This window comes from Macrotis lagotis, chromosome 2 (assembly GCF_037893015.1).
Source record: "Macrotis lagotis isolate mMagLag1 chromosome 2, bilby.v1.9.chrom.fasta, whole genome shotgun sequence".
NCBI lineage: Eukaryota > Metazoa > Chordata > Mammalia > Peramelemorphia > Peramelidae > Macrotis > Macrotis lagotis.
This window is the reverse complement of record NC_133659.1, coordinates 106,960,272-106,975,411: the sequence shown is the minus strand read 5'-3', so window position 1 is coordinate 106,975,411 and position 15,140 is coordinate 106,960,272. Positions and strand designations below refer to the sequence as shown.

Sequence of the window (15,140 nt, the reverse complement as noted above, 5' to 3'; positions counted from 1 at the left end):
TTAAATCCAACCTCAGACTTAGCTATGTGACTCTGGGCAAGTCACTTAAACACTGTCTGCCTAAGTTTCCTTAAACTAAAATTGTTGTACAGATCAAATGCAAACCTTAAAGCACTATATAAGTGATGATATGATGATAATGATGATATAGACACAACCCTAGAGAAAAGATGTAGATAATTAGAACAGAAGGATAAATGGAGAGTCAAATCTACTTTCATCATCACTTACTTGAATAAGAGGAAGAAGTTGTTTAGGACAGAAGGATAATGTGGTTATCTGATAGAAGGGACTCCCTGACTCTGCCTCCTGTTATATATGATCTTGAGAAAGTCACTTCTACTCTGAGTCTCTAGATTTCCAAGGTTCTTAGAAAGATTCTAGCTGTTAGGTAAATTCCACACTCTGAAGGTATCAGATGTAAAGTATCTTTTTGGGTAAGGTGCTTCTCTAAACCTCAATCTCCTCATCTTTCCCTTTAGTTCTAATTCCTCTTTCACAACATGATTAATATGGAAATATATTAAATAAGATTGTACACATTGTACAAGGTTATAGTAGAAATAACTTCATAGATGTGAAAGTACTTTGAAAAAAATGAAAAGGACTCCAAAAACATGTCATGATTATGATATTGTAGGACAAAAGTAATAGTTAACCTGCACATTATTTATTTAATAAATACTATTCAATAAATTTTTTTAATTAATTATAGGATGGATGAAATCAAGCCAGGCTACAGGATACAATCCCAAAATCAAAGTATTTCACAAGTAGAAGGGACCTCAGAAGTCATCCTCACCTCTGCTGCTTAGAATTCCTTGTCTTCTTCAAGAGTCATGTCAAACACTGACTTAGTCACCAAGCCTTTTTTGGTCCTCTATCTCTCAGTACCCTCCCAAATACCTTTGTATTTATATTGTTTTGTTTTCAGGAGTTATTTATTTTCATTTGGGAGATTTAATTTTTTTTTAGGTTTTTTCAAGGCAAATGGGGTTAAGTGGCTTGCCCAAGGCCACACAGCTAGGTGATTATTAAATGTCTGAGGCTGGATTTGAACTCAGGTACTCCTGACTCCAGGGCAGGTGCTCTATCCACTGCGCCACAGCTGCCCTTAGATTTAATATTTTTTTAATTGAAATTTTATTTTATTTTTCCAATTACATGCAAAGGTAGTTTTCAACATTCATCCATTTGAAAATTTATGAGTTCCACATTATTCTATCACCCTCCCTTCCCTCCCCTTCTCCAGGGTGGCAGACAATATGGTAAAAGTTGTATGTGTACAATCTTATTTAATATATTTCCATATTAGTCATGTTGTGAAAGAGGAATTAGAACTAAAGGGAAAGTAAAAACCATGAGAAAGAAAAGAAAAACATAAAAGAAATTTTTTAAAAATGAACATAATATGTTTTGCTCTGCATTCAGATTCCATAGTTTTTTCCTCTGGACATGGACGGCTTTATCCATAGTAGGTCTCTCAGGATTGTCCTTGCTCTCTGAACTGCCAAGAGGAGCTGCATCCATCATAATTGATCATAACTGATAATGTGTACAATGTGTACGATGTTCTCCTGGTTCTGCTCACTTGACTCAGCATCAGTTTATGCAAGTCTCCAGGATTCTCTAAAGTCTGACAATTCATGATTTCTTCCTTGTATTTATTTTGAATATAGTCTGTATATACTCATTTATATCCATGCTGCTTCTTCCAATGTAAGCTTCTTGAGGGCAGAGACTGTTTTCTTCTTCTTGGTAGTCCCAGAATCTAATATATTATATATATATACATATATATATATATGTATATATATATATGTATATATATATATATATATAATGATTAATTGATTGATATAGCCAAAAAAACTACTCTTCATAACAAGCAGTCAGATTTTGCTTTAAAAGCCCCCAGGGAGGCCATCCATTCAACGTTTTGGACATCCATGTCAGGAAGTTTTTTCTTATATCTGACCTAAATTTGTCTCTTTGCAACTTCCACCTAATTCCTGGTCCTTCCCCCATGGCCAAGTCATAGCAAGTGTAATCTCTCTTCCATGTGAGAGTTCTTCAAATGACTAAGGACACTCATCCTCTATTCCATCATTTCTGACATCAAGTATTCTCTTTTTCAAATTAAAAAAAAATTACAATTTCTAGTAACTGAGACCCTTTGCCTGGTTCCTTTCTTCAAAAGCATCTCCAGCTTACAATGTCCTTTCTGACATTCAGGGTCCAGAAAAAGGCACAATGCTCCAAATGTGGTCTGACAGGGCAGAGTATAGAGGGACTGTCTCCTTATTTTTAGAAACTATACTTCTCAATTCAGACTAATATCATATTTGTTGTTGTTGTTCAGTCAACTTAGTCAAATCCAACTCTCTGTGACTCCATTTGGGGTTTTCTTGGCTGAGATATTGTAATGGTTTGCCATTTCCTTCTCCAGCTCATTTTACAGATAAGGAAATTGAGGCAAACAGGGTTAAGTGACTTGCTCAGGGTCACACAGTTGATAAGTATCTAAGGCTAGGTTTGAACTCAGGAAGATGAGGCTTGACTGCAGGCCTGGCTCTCTAGCCACTGAGCCACTTGGCTACCCTGCTATAACAATATTTTCTAGATCTCCCAGTGGGTTCCACTCTGGGAGGATACCTTCTGGAACATTCTTAGCAGATGGGAAGAAGACATCAGGTAGAGGAAAGAGGTCAAGAGGCAAAGAATAGGGAAGAGAAGGGGAGCAGATAGAAAGAGTGGGCAGAAGCTGAAATAGGAGAGAGAAATCAATATAAATCCATCAGTGCTAGCACTCGAGGCAAATTCTCATAGATTGCTGGTGCAGCAGAACCAGCCAATACCATCTGGCCTAGAGGTAACTTAGGTCAACAATGGCAACAGAGCTCAGTAAGGGGAAGAGCAGGAATCTGATGGAGAATATTTTCTTTTCATTATAAAAACAAAGAGCACATGGGGTAGTGGTATGTGCTTTAAGGAAGGAGGAAGTTTGGTCTTTTTTGGCCAAACTGAGTATTTCGTGCTTAATTAGGGTGAAGACATGGGGGCCAAGTCTTCCCCTGGCCTCCCAGTTAGTTCACAGAACAAATTGAGGCTTTGTTATCAAAGCCCAGAGGCCAGAGCCACAAAGCAGGTCATTGTTACACTGGGTCCTATTCCCATCATAGACCTATGCTGGCACCTGGCAGAGCTGGGAGAGATGAGGAATGCCACGGGGCTGCCAAGAGCAGGATGAGAGGAAGAAAAGAAGAACTGGCATCTTTCCCTACTCTAAAGTTACTGAATACTGTATCACCCCCCCCCCCCCCGGTGACTGGGGAAACCCTTGGAAAAGAAAGAAGTTTTCCATCCTTGAGTAATACCACTTATTTCTGAGACAGAGGTTGTTGTTCAGTTGTTTCAATTGTGTCTGACTCTTCATGATCCCATTTGGGTTTTCTTGGCAAAGATACTGGAATGATCTGACAGATGAGGAACTGAGGCAAGCAGGGTGAAGTGACTTGCCCAGGGTCACACGGCCAGGTAATTATTAAGTGTCTGAGGTCTGATTTGAACTCAGGTCCTCCTGACTCCAGGGTCCATGCTATACATACTGTACCAACTAGCTGCCCCTCCCAACTTAATTTCTTATACTGACCCATAATATATCAAAATTGCATTGGTGAAAGTCCCAATATGGAAGGGAAAACTGTAAACATTTATTTAGTATCAACTGTATACAGGGTATCATGCTGGAAGTTAGAGGAAGAAACAAGGTTTTGATCAGACTAGGTCTCTGTCCTCCCAGAGCCTGTTTTCTAGAAGTTGGACTGGACAAAGTTTAATTCACAATTCTAAGATAAATTCAGCAAAATAGATACAATAAAAGTGCTAATGTATGAGCTGGGGTGCTGTGGGGGTATTTAGAGCATGGTTTCTGGAAAAGGTAGCAATTACATTTCACAGGCTTGGAGATTTACAACTGAAAGAGAACTCATCTAATTTAACCCACATATTTTACAGATGAAAAAACCCAGTGCTAAATGGGTTGCCCAAGCTGCTCTGGCAATAATTGTCAGGGTTAGGATTTGAACCCAGATCCTCTACCTCCAAATCCAGGGCTCTTCTCATGGCTTAGCATCATAATGAAGTCACTCAAGTACAGGAAGGAACCTCTGAGGACTGCTAATCTAACTCCCCTCATTTTCAAATGAGGAAACTGAGGCTCTTGAAAGGTAACGCAATTAATAAGCAGAAAAACCAAAATTCAAATTCCAGGTTTTATGAATTTGCCCTCAACACTCCAAGTTTAATGTTCTTTTCACTATATATTTATGCTTTTCTTTGAACTGGAGTTTAAAGAGTAGCTTGGAAATTCAACAGATAATGAGAGGGAGATTGGGGAAATGTAGGGTTCACTCCAGGGTTAGATAATAGACAAATATGACCGGAACAAAGCAACTGTGGAGGAGAGTAATGAAAGTTAAAGTGAAAAATGCATCACACCTAGCTACCTAGGAGCAACTAAGTGGCTCGGCCGACAGGGAACTGGACCTAGAATCAGGAAGACAAGTTCAAATCTAACCTCTACAGTGATGCTGAGCTATGCATTGTTGAGAGATGGAAGAAATGAAGGGAGAACTGAGGGACTGTGCTTCAGCAACATCCCAGGTCAGACTCAATAATCACAGGCTACAGCTAAACCACCAAGGCCCAGTGTGGCATCCCCGGCTTCTGGAAACACCAAGGCAAGGACTTTGGGGATAGAAGAGATGAAATCACAACTTCCCCACCCTCCCCAAGGGCCCCCACTCTAGGCACACCCAGTGGTTTTTGGCATTAAGGACATCTAAGGGGATCATATTTCTGTTCTGCTGTGAGCAGTTAGCTGAGACTCAGAGACTGAGGCCTCCCAGAATGGTTTTTCCCCTCAAGGTCTTCTCTCACCACATGAGATCACATACATTAAGTGCCAGATGAGTGGTAAAGACAGTAAGTACTATTGGAATTGGGGTGAGGGGGAGGAGAAGAAGAAAGAAAAAAGAGACATAGATAAAGAGACAGGGACAGAGTGTATGTATTGTAGGCTGAGGAGACCACGCAGGAGAGGGGACCTGAGGCACTTTTGGAAGGGTTCAGAGTTGGGGGTGACTTAAGCTCCTCAAATTGAAGTGTCCTGAAATGAAGTCCCCAATAATGTCAACGAGAAGGAATCTCCAAATCAAGGAGCACAGTGTTAAGAGTAGCCCCTCCCTTAGAGTCTACCTGCAGACATCAAGACTTCTTGATTTCTGGTCCTCGTTTGGCTGCTGCCATACTACATAGCTATAGCAAGGCATTTCAGTCTGTATAACCACAGCCATTTATTTTCCTGAACCAGAGGTACCCGGCTATAAAGAGCCCTTCATTTCCTTCCCATGCTGAAGGATAAAACCCAGGTTCCAAGGAGATTACAAATTGAGACAAAAGCGTTTCATTAGTCTTAACAGCAACACTGTGAAATGATCAGCTATGATGGACTCAGTTCCTCTCATTAGTTCATGATCAAGGACAATCCTGAAAGACTTGTGTTAGAAAATAACACATCCAGAGAAAAAACTATGAAGTCTGAAATATGAGTAATATGGAACTATATTAAACATAATAGTACATATATATATATATATAAAACATATATCAGATATCAGATTGTTTACCTTCTGGGGGAGAAGGGAGGAAGATAGAAAAACATGAAACCCAAAAGCTTGTAAAAAGATGAATGTTGAAAACTACCTTTGCATGTAATTGGAAAAAAGAAGATAAAATCACATAAAGAAGAAAAAAAGGTACTGTAGTGTGCTATTCTTACCACTATTATTATTATTAATAATAATAATCACAGCTCCCATTTCTGGGCAGTTTCCTCAAGAACATTCCTCATGATGACTCTGTGAATAAGGTAATACAAATCTTCAATTTGCAGATGTGGAAACTGAAGCTTGGGAAAGCTTACCATGGGTCTGCAACAGAGGCAGAACCCAAACCCAGGGTTCCCAATTCTACATCCAATTTGATGGAAACACATTGGTGGGTGTGGGGGTGGTTTGGGGAAGAACTGGCATAGAATTCCAGAAAGTTTAGGGGGAGGATACTCTCTAGAACCAACCTTAGTGATGGTTATTTGATCCAACTCTCTTGATTTATAGATGAGGGAACTGCAGCTCAGAGATAAATGGTAAATGCTTTGTCAAAAGTCACATAAGAAACAAATAAATAAATAAAGCAGGTTCTCTGCCTCCAAATTCAGGACTAGAATTGCTTCCAAGTTCCTTTTCTTTATCTCTTTTAGCAGGCCATGGGAAGAGCAAGGTGAAGTTCTCATCCCTGGTATGTATTATACCCTAGCTCCACACCGGTCTCTGGTAGGAGAGTATTAGTTTGAGTCTCTATGCCAAACCATAGCATGCCACTCAGTCTCCATGTCCTTGGAATCAAAGAATCTATATATTTATAGACCATAAATGGCAAAGGTACTCACACCTCCCATGGATATCAAATCTGGAGAAACTCCACTGAGGAAAAACCTGGAAGTCCCTTTCTTCCTGGCTTCCAGTGGCCCAAATCTCCTCTTTAAAGAAAAGTTATCAGTAAATCTTCAACAACACTAACTTCTGCAGAGGCAGCTCGGGAATGGAGGTTTGCTAGTTAGGTCTCTGCATTATTCTGTCTCTGGAAATCATTTCAGATTATAGATACATCCAGGTCATAGGAATTAGAGTCAGGAAGACCTGAATTTGAATCCTGCCTCAGACACTCAACTACGTGGACAAGTCACCTAACCTCTATTTGCTTCAGTTTTCACAAGTGAAAAATAGGCATTCTAATAGCACCTATCTCACAGGTGCTTAATGTGAGGATCAAATGAGGTATTTATAAAATACTTAGCACAATGACTGGCATGCAAAAGGCTCCTATTAAATGCTTCTTCCTTCCCCTACCCCTCCCTTGCCTTCACCCATTACATTACAGCGTTCTCCAGGAATCTCCAATATCTCATACAAGAATTTCATTTTCTTGAGAATCAAGTATGGGGAAGAAAATGGAGCAGAGATAGAGCTTGAGGTATCTCCTGCCTCCCTCATGAAAAGGCACTGGGGTGTATTCACCTCTGAGGGTGAAGGAGGGTAACCATTTACATCAGAAACCTAGCAATTGCTAAGAATGGAAGCCTGCAGCTATAGAAGGCAGGTGGCAAAGCCAAGGGCCCTATTCCAAGAGTATAGTCACATGTGGTAGAGCTGGTTCCCCCATGAAGCTATGCAATAGATGGCAGCAGAATTCTAGATTCCTATTGGCTCTCTACAGCCCTGGACAAAAATCTCCTTCATCTAAAGAGGCAGTGCTTCCCCTTCTATGCATCCTTCCTCATTGGAGGTTCCCCTACTTGTCTCCCCATTTTCCTCTCCCTCTAGAATTTGTTAGGCTAGAGAGGGACCACCAGGGCAAAGGGCTCCCAGTAGGGCAGCCAGCTGTATATTTATCATAGATAATATATTGTGTCATTACTTATCTATCTCTTTGTATTTGTTGTAGTTCAGTCAATTCAGTCATGTTTGACTCTTTGACCCCATTTAGATTCTTGACAGATACTGCAATGGTTTGCCATTTCCTTCTCCAGCTCACTTTACAGATGAGGAAACTGAGACAAACAAGTGTTGATGGTCACGGACCTAAGTGTAGCCAGATTTGAATTCAAGCAGATGAGTCTTCCTGACTCCAGGCTCAATGATCTACCCATTGCACCTCCTTGTTACTGTTAATAAATTATATGATTGACACTTGTACAAAAATATTCATAGCAGGCCTGTTTGTGGTAGCAAAGAATTGGAAATCCAGTAAACGTCCTTCAACTGGGGAATGGCTTAGCAAACTGTGGTATATGTATGTCATGGAACACTATTGTTCTATTAGAAACCAGGAGGGACAGGATTTCAGGGAAGCCTGGAGGGATTTTCATGAACTGATGCTGAGTGAGATGAGCAGAACCAGAAAAACACTGTACACTCTAACAGCAACATGGTGGGGGGGGGGCTAATGATCAACCTTGATGGACTTGCTCACTCCATCAGTGCAACAATCAGGGACAATTTTGGGCTGTCTGCAATGGAGAGCGCCATCTGTATAGAGATAAAGAACCATGGAGTTTGAACAAAGTTTAAGGACTATTCCCTTTAATTTAGAAAAAAAAAGATATCTTATTGTCTGATCTTGTTATCTCTTAGATTTTTTGTTTCTTCCTTAAGGATATGATTTCTCTCTCATCACACTCAATTTGGATCAATGTACAACATGGAAACAAAGTAAAGACTGACAAATTGCTTTCTTTGGGGGGGAAGTAAGACTGGAGGGAAAATTGTAAAACTGAAATAAAATCTTTAATAAAAGAAAAAATAAATTATATGATTGACCAAGTACATTTATGACAAGGGGTTTGTTTTTCCTTTTTTTTTTTCATTGGGAGTATGTGGAGAAAATGCATGTTTATTTAAAAAAAGTAAAATAAATATGAAAAATTATATGGATAGCAACAAAGAGAGGAAGGAAGAAGGAAGGAATTAGGGAGGGAGGGAGGAATTAGGGAGGGAGGAAGAAATTAGGGAGGGAAGGAGGAATTAGGGAGGGAAGGAGGAAGGGAGGAAGGAATTAGGGAGGAAGGGAGGAAGGAATTAGGGAGGGAAGAAGGAATTAGGGAGGAAGGGAAGAAGGAATTAGGGAGGGAGGGAGGAAGGAATTAGGGAGGGAAGAAGGAATTAGGGAGGAAGGAATTAGGGAGGGAAGGAGGAAGGGAGGAAGGAATTAGGGAAGGAGGGAGGAAGGAATTAGGGAGGGAGGAAGATTGATAGATAAACATTTAGGGTGCTGATTCTATCTCAGTTCAAGTCCTCTAACAGACACTATCTGTATGACTCTGGGCAAATTACCTCTCAGTCTCAGTTTCCTCATTGGTAAATTAGGGCCAGGAGTGAACTTAGTGAACTTCAAGATCACTAAATCTGTAGCTTTATGACTTTATGAATACTTCCAGAAGTCCAGGCTATTTTCCTGGTTAGAACCTATGGCTTGAGCAAGAAGAATTCCTGGTTTTAAGTCATTTGCATCTTTTCTGGCCTCTAGGAAGAAGCTGGCACCCCCAATTTTAGAAATTTCATTTTTTAGAAAGTATCCTCTACTGCGCCCCAGGTAAGAGGCTTCAAGTGGACCTCCTAGGATATCCTAGCTCTGAAAATCAGACCTGAGAGAACCACATTCAGCTCTCATTTTCCTAATGAAATCACTTAGTACAATGCACATCATAATCACTTAGTAAAGGCTTATTGCCTTTAAATTAGGGTAGGAGAGAATCCATTAGAACCTAGAAAAATATAAGAAGATCCGTCCTTTTGTCTGGCTCTCAAAGATGGGATGGGATTAAGTATCCAGCCTACTTTTTAGACTAGAGAATGGAACCCCTTCCCAAAGGTCATCAAGTAGGCAGGCAGACTGATTCATCCCTGGCAAACAACAAGAAAGGATGAGCCCCAACATGCTCATAGTTAAAGCAAGTTTTTATTTCCCATGTAAAGGGAAGGGCTGGGTCGGCTCAAAGTTACAACAATTTTTCCCCCAAATCACAGACACTAAACAGAAACATTATTGAACCATGTTAAGTGGGGCTCTTCCTCTACTTAGCCTTACTCAAAGAAAGAATAGGGAGGGGACCTCTGAGAACTCACTGTGGAAGCCAGGAGAAACTCCTCCCTTACCCACCTCCACCTCCAACAGTGTCAAGTGTTATGGCAGAGGGTAAGGAATAGAGTTGTACCATGGATACAGGTTTACCTTTCTCTACCCCTAGAATGGAAACTACTTGAGAACAAGAATTGATTATTTGTCTTTGTAGGACTTTTGCACATAGTAGGCACAAAACATTAATGATGACATCACAAGTTTTCTTCACTCACTGTGGTAAAAGGAAAGATGAAGTCTTCAAACAATAGGTCAATGACCATTTGTCTGAGATGTTCCAGAAAGGATTCTTGATCAGGTATTAAAGTCCTTCTAAGGGTCCTTCACACTATTGGATTCTAAGGTTCTTCAGCCTACTTGACCAATCAATCAATAAGTATTTATTAATTGCCTATAAGATGTTAGGCAATTCCTCAAACACCAAGGATAATACAAGAAAAAATAAAACAAAACCTGGTGCTAAGGGAACTTTTATTCTAGTCCTCTTATTTCCTGCTTTGTGCAGGTCCTTAAAAGCATATTGAGGGGCAGTGAGGTGGTGTAGTAGATAGAGTACCAGCCCTGGAGCCAGGAGTACCTGAGTTCAAATCTGGACTCAGACACTTCATAATTACCTAGCTGTGTGACCTTAGGCAAGTCACTCCATTGCCTTGAAAAAAAATCCCAACAAAAAGCATATTGATAATCTGAAGATGGTATTTAATATGATTTGGTTAATAGTCTTGAGTTTCAAACCCCATCTGACATGTATGATCTGCATGCCTCCTGTGAAGTCATTTAACTTTTCTGCTCTCAGTTTCTTCTTTGGTAGAATGAGGGAGTTGAAGTAAATGATTTCTTAAGACTCCTTTAAGTTATAAAACACTATGATCCTATGAACCAGAGACAATATTATAAAACCCTGGGACCCCTATGTCCCTGAATGATAGAACACCAAAGATCAAACATATCTCTAAAACCTAGTAGCTGTCCCCATTTTGAAGTTTTATCGCCTCCAACTCTTGTTCTAACCCTTTATTTCTAGCTTCTGGTATGTGGCACCCAAGGGCATATTAGGATAGAGCTGCCAAACCCCACCCCAAGCTTAGACAACCCCCCAGGAAGTCAACCAGCACACCCTCCTGCTCCTAAGTAGGTGGGTATGTCTTTGGGAGCATTTAGGTCATTGAATCATCCACTCCTGACGTGGCTCTCAGGGCTAAAGATACATAAGAAAAGAGTCCAGGCTAACTGAGAAGGAGGAGTCGATCTGGTTCATTTCAAGTTCAGACAGGTGTTTCAGGAAGTTAGAGACTTAGCTGTTGTTGGTCCAGAGAGAGAAAAATTGTCCTTGGAATTTTTTCTACTGGGGTTTGGGGTGGCAAGGAAGATCTACCTCATTTGAGGGCATTAATCCCTTAGGGGATGTCTTCCAGCATTATTCCTCATACAAACCAAACCCCATTTCTTTATATCATCTCCATGGGGACCACCAGCATTTCCTATATCATCTCTAGGGGAACTCCTTTAAGAGATGGTTTAAGAGACTAATTTCCCCTAGGAAAAAGTGAGGGCTGCAGCCTAATCAAGTCCAGCTTGTTACTCATTCAATACCTGCTATTATCTACCATTTACTTGGTACTTATTTAAAAAACATTATGTAGGGTCGAATGGGTTTTTGTTTTTAACATTTCTCCTCCAACTAAATCAAATGCACAGAGTGGAGGGACTGGGTCTTATACCTGAGTCTCCCTAGCATCGAGCACAGTGGACTTCCTGTACACTTGAAAATGTGTAAAATCTGGCCTTTTGTTTTGTATACCCAATACTTAGTTCAGAGGTAGGCTCAGTAGTAATGGTTAATAATTGCTAAATGAGGAAAAAGTTGTTGCTACTGATCTGGACAGAATAACTGTGGGGAAGAGGGGAGTGGAGTGAAATAAAGATTTGTGAAATGGGTGAGGGGCCCTAAGGTTGAACCTATAGCAGAATATCAATGGCCTTGAATCTATGTCAAGAAAATCAACTGAAGGAATTAGAAATGTTTAGCCTGGAGAAGAGGGTATTTGGCAGGGGAGGGAAGAAAGAGGTGGTCATGATACTAAATTTGGATATCTAAAACGATGTCATAGGGAAGAGGAATTAGTTGTTTTGTTTGATCCCAATGAGCAAAAATCGGAAGCATAGCTGGAAGTAAAGGAGAGACATTGGCCAGGAAATACTTCCTAACTATTGTTGTTGTTCAGTGGTTTCAGCAGTGCCAACTCTTCATGACTGTATTGGGGGTTTCTTGACTGTATTGGGGGTTTCTTGACAGAGAAACCAGAGTGGTTTGCCATTTCCTTCTCCAGCTCATTACAGATGGGGAAACTGAGGCAAATAGGGTTAAGTAACTTACCCAGGATCACACAGCTTGTGTCTCAGGTCTCGCTCACTCCAGGTTTGGTGCTCTGTCCAATATACCACCTATCTTCCCCTCTTCTCCCAAAAGTGGAGTGGGGAACTTCAAAAGGTGGTGAGTTTCCCCAAATGAGAGATCTAGATGAAGAATAACTAGACAATCACTTTTCAGGAACGTTATGTTGGGGAGGGGTTCCATTCATGTATGATTTGGATTGGATAGTCACTGAGATCTCTTCCAAAAAGAGGTATGATGGAACCAGCTCCATAAGGCTATCAGATCTGATTGTTAAATTTTTAGTGTGAACTCAGAAATGAGCAAATGTTATAAATTAGGGCTCAAGAAAAGGAATGGAGGACTATGTTCACTTTTTTAAAACCTCTTTTATGTTTTTCCTTTCTTTCTCATGTTTTTTCCCCTTCCCCTTAGTTCTAATTCCTCTTTCACGATATGACTAATATGGAAATATGTTAAACACGAATGTACATGTACAACTTTTACCAGACTATTTGTGGTCATGGAAAGGAGGAAGAGAAGGGAGGGTGAAATGTGAAACTCATAAATTTGCAAATGGATGAATGCTGGAAATAAAATAAAATTTCAAGTGGAAAAAAGTAATGGAGAAAATATTTATGCAGATTAGACTTAAAAGCACATGTCACTTACATTTTTTTCCCCAGGAAGCTGATGGTTAAACATTTACTAGCACACACCACTGCTTCTAACTCTCAAATTCTGTAGTTCTGTGATTCCTATTAACTACTCCTCAAACTTTTATGACCTTACTAATTGGCATTTATGTATCTCTTAAAATTCGTAAAACACTTTACCTAGATTAGCTCATCTGAGCATTATAACAACTCTATGTACTCAGTACTATTTTTTTATTTTACATATAAGGAAACTGAGGCTTAGAGATTAAGTGACAACTCATGATCTCCCAGATATTAAGTGCCAGAATTGGATTTGAATCCAGAACCTGCCTACTACTATTTGAAGTTGCCTTTATCAGGAGGCAGCCAGGCGGCACAGTTAATAGAGCACCGGCCTCCAAGTCACATAACCCCATTGCTTTGCAAAAAACAAAACAAAATCTGAAGTTGTCTTTATTGAATTAGTCCCTAAAGGTTAAAAAGCTCTTTCCTCATGATGCCAATGGAAATAACAATACACCAAGGAGGAAATTCAACAAAAGCAAGAGTTTCTGGCTGAGCTTCAAGTCAAAAGCATAAAAGGAGAGAGAGTGAACATGGTGGCTGGATGGTGGGGTGGACCAATTCTTTGGAATACTCTGGAGGAACTTCCCAGTTACAAGAAGTTTCTAAGTACAGATACACCAAGTACAATGATCCATGATAGAAAGACTTGAAGGCTCCCATGTATCTAGGCACAAATAATATCTATATAACCTATGCCCCTCTGTCATCCTCTTCTCCCACCATCAGGGTTCCAAATGACAAAGCAATCTGACCAAGAGTAGTTTGTCACAGGGTATTAGTAGAAACATGAATATATACAACTTTACACCAAAGACTATTACCTTTAATTTTAAAAAACCATTATCTTATTATGCAATTTTTCTATCTCATATTTTATTTTTCTTCCTTAAAGATATGATTTCTCTCTCATCACATTCAAATTTAGATCAATGTATACCATGGAAACAATGTAAAACCTTCTGTGGGGGGTGGGGGGAGGGAAGCAAGAATAAGGGGGAAAATTGTAAAATTCAAAATAAATAAAGTCTTTCATTTATTAAAATATATATACAACTTTACTATAGACTTGGATATTTCTTTTAGATTTTTCAAGGCAATGGGGTTAAGTGGCTTGCCCAAGGCCACATGGCTAGGTAATTATTAAGTAACCCAGGTACTCGTAAACAAATCATGGGGTTCTGCTCATGGCTGATGAGTATTTCCCTGGTAGCCACCTAGCCGCCCCTTGGATATGTTTTTTTTTAATGCAATAATAAAATTGTAGAAATTCAAGACACTTCCCTCGATACCACGTTGCTTTATTTCCCTTTTCCCCCCATCTTACTCTCTGAGCTTACACTGGTTCTAAATGGTCTGATCGTTTTCTTCTAGGAATTTGTCGCCTTCATCTTGATGTGGCAGACAAAGTCCAGCAGATCTCCACAGCCCTGGTCCCTCCCCAGTCCCTTCCTAGACTTGGAAAATGACAGGAGGTGGAGCCAAAGGAAGAAGGGAGGAGGTGGTCTCTTTCCCAGAGTGGGAAAGCACTTTGTGGGAACAGAATGAGTGGGAAAATGATGACTACAAGTCTCTGAGAGGGCAAAGGGCAGCCCAGTCTCTCATTAACTTCTAGTATATTTTTGGTACAGACTTACAGGTCTGGAGAGCATGACCCTCAAAGATAAGAACAGTTAAATATGCTTGGTCAATTAACTCCAGTATGCAAGTGAACATGCAAAGGAAATAGGATTAAAAACCATACTGGGAAGTATGTATAATCCAAATGGTCAGGAGTCATTTAACCTCACTGTACCTCAGTTTACTCACCTGTAAGAGAGAGAGGCAATATATTAGATAGAGCTTGAGGTCTGAAGTCAAGAAGACCTGAATTAAATCCAGTCTCAGATAACTAATTAGCTATTGACCTTAGCCAAGTCTCTTAACTCTATTTGTCTCAGTTTCCTTATTTGAAAAGATGAACTGGAGAAAAATAGCAAACCCCTCCAGTATCTCTGTCAAGAAAATTCAAATGGGATCACAGAGAGTTGGTAAAACAGTTGCTCTTATTCCTAGATTTAGAGACTTAGAGCTTCAAAGGAACTCAGGGGGTCACTTAGTTTAAAATCCTTATTTTCCAGATGAGAAACTGAGGCCCAGAGATTGGAACCCAGGACCTGGAATTCTAGTGCCAGGGTACTTTCCACAGTAGCCTGGTTGTAAAGAAAGTGCTTGGTTAGTTGTGAGTTGTATAACCATCCATCCCACACCTACCCTTACTATGTACTAATCAATCAATCAATCAA

The 15,140-nt window shown here is 40.0% G+C and overlaps 1 protein-coding gene across 2 annotated transcripts in view; it reads right to left on the bottom strand.

Moving 5' to 3' along the window:
• The window catches only part of RASSF5 (Ras association domain family member 5), a 111,838-nt gene that overhangs the window by 68,988 nt on the left and 27,710 nt on the right, over positions 1 to 15,140 (bottom strand). The window lies entirely within an intron of this gene.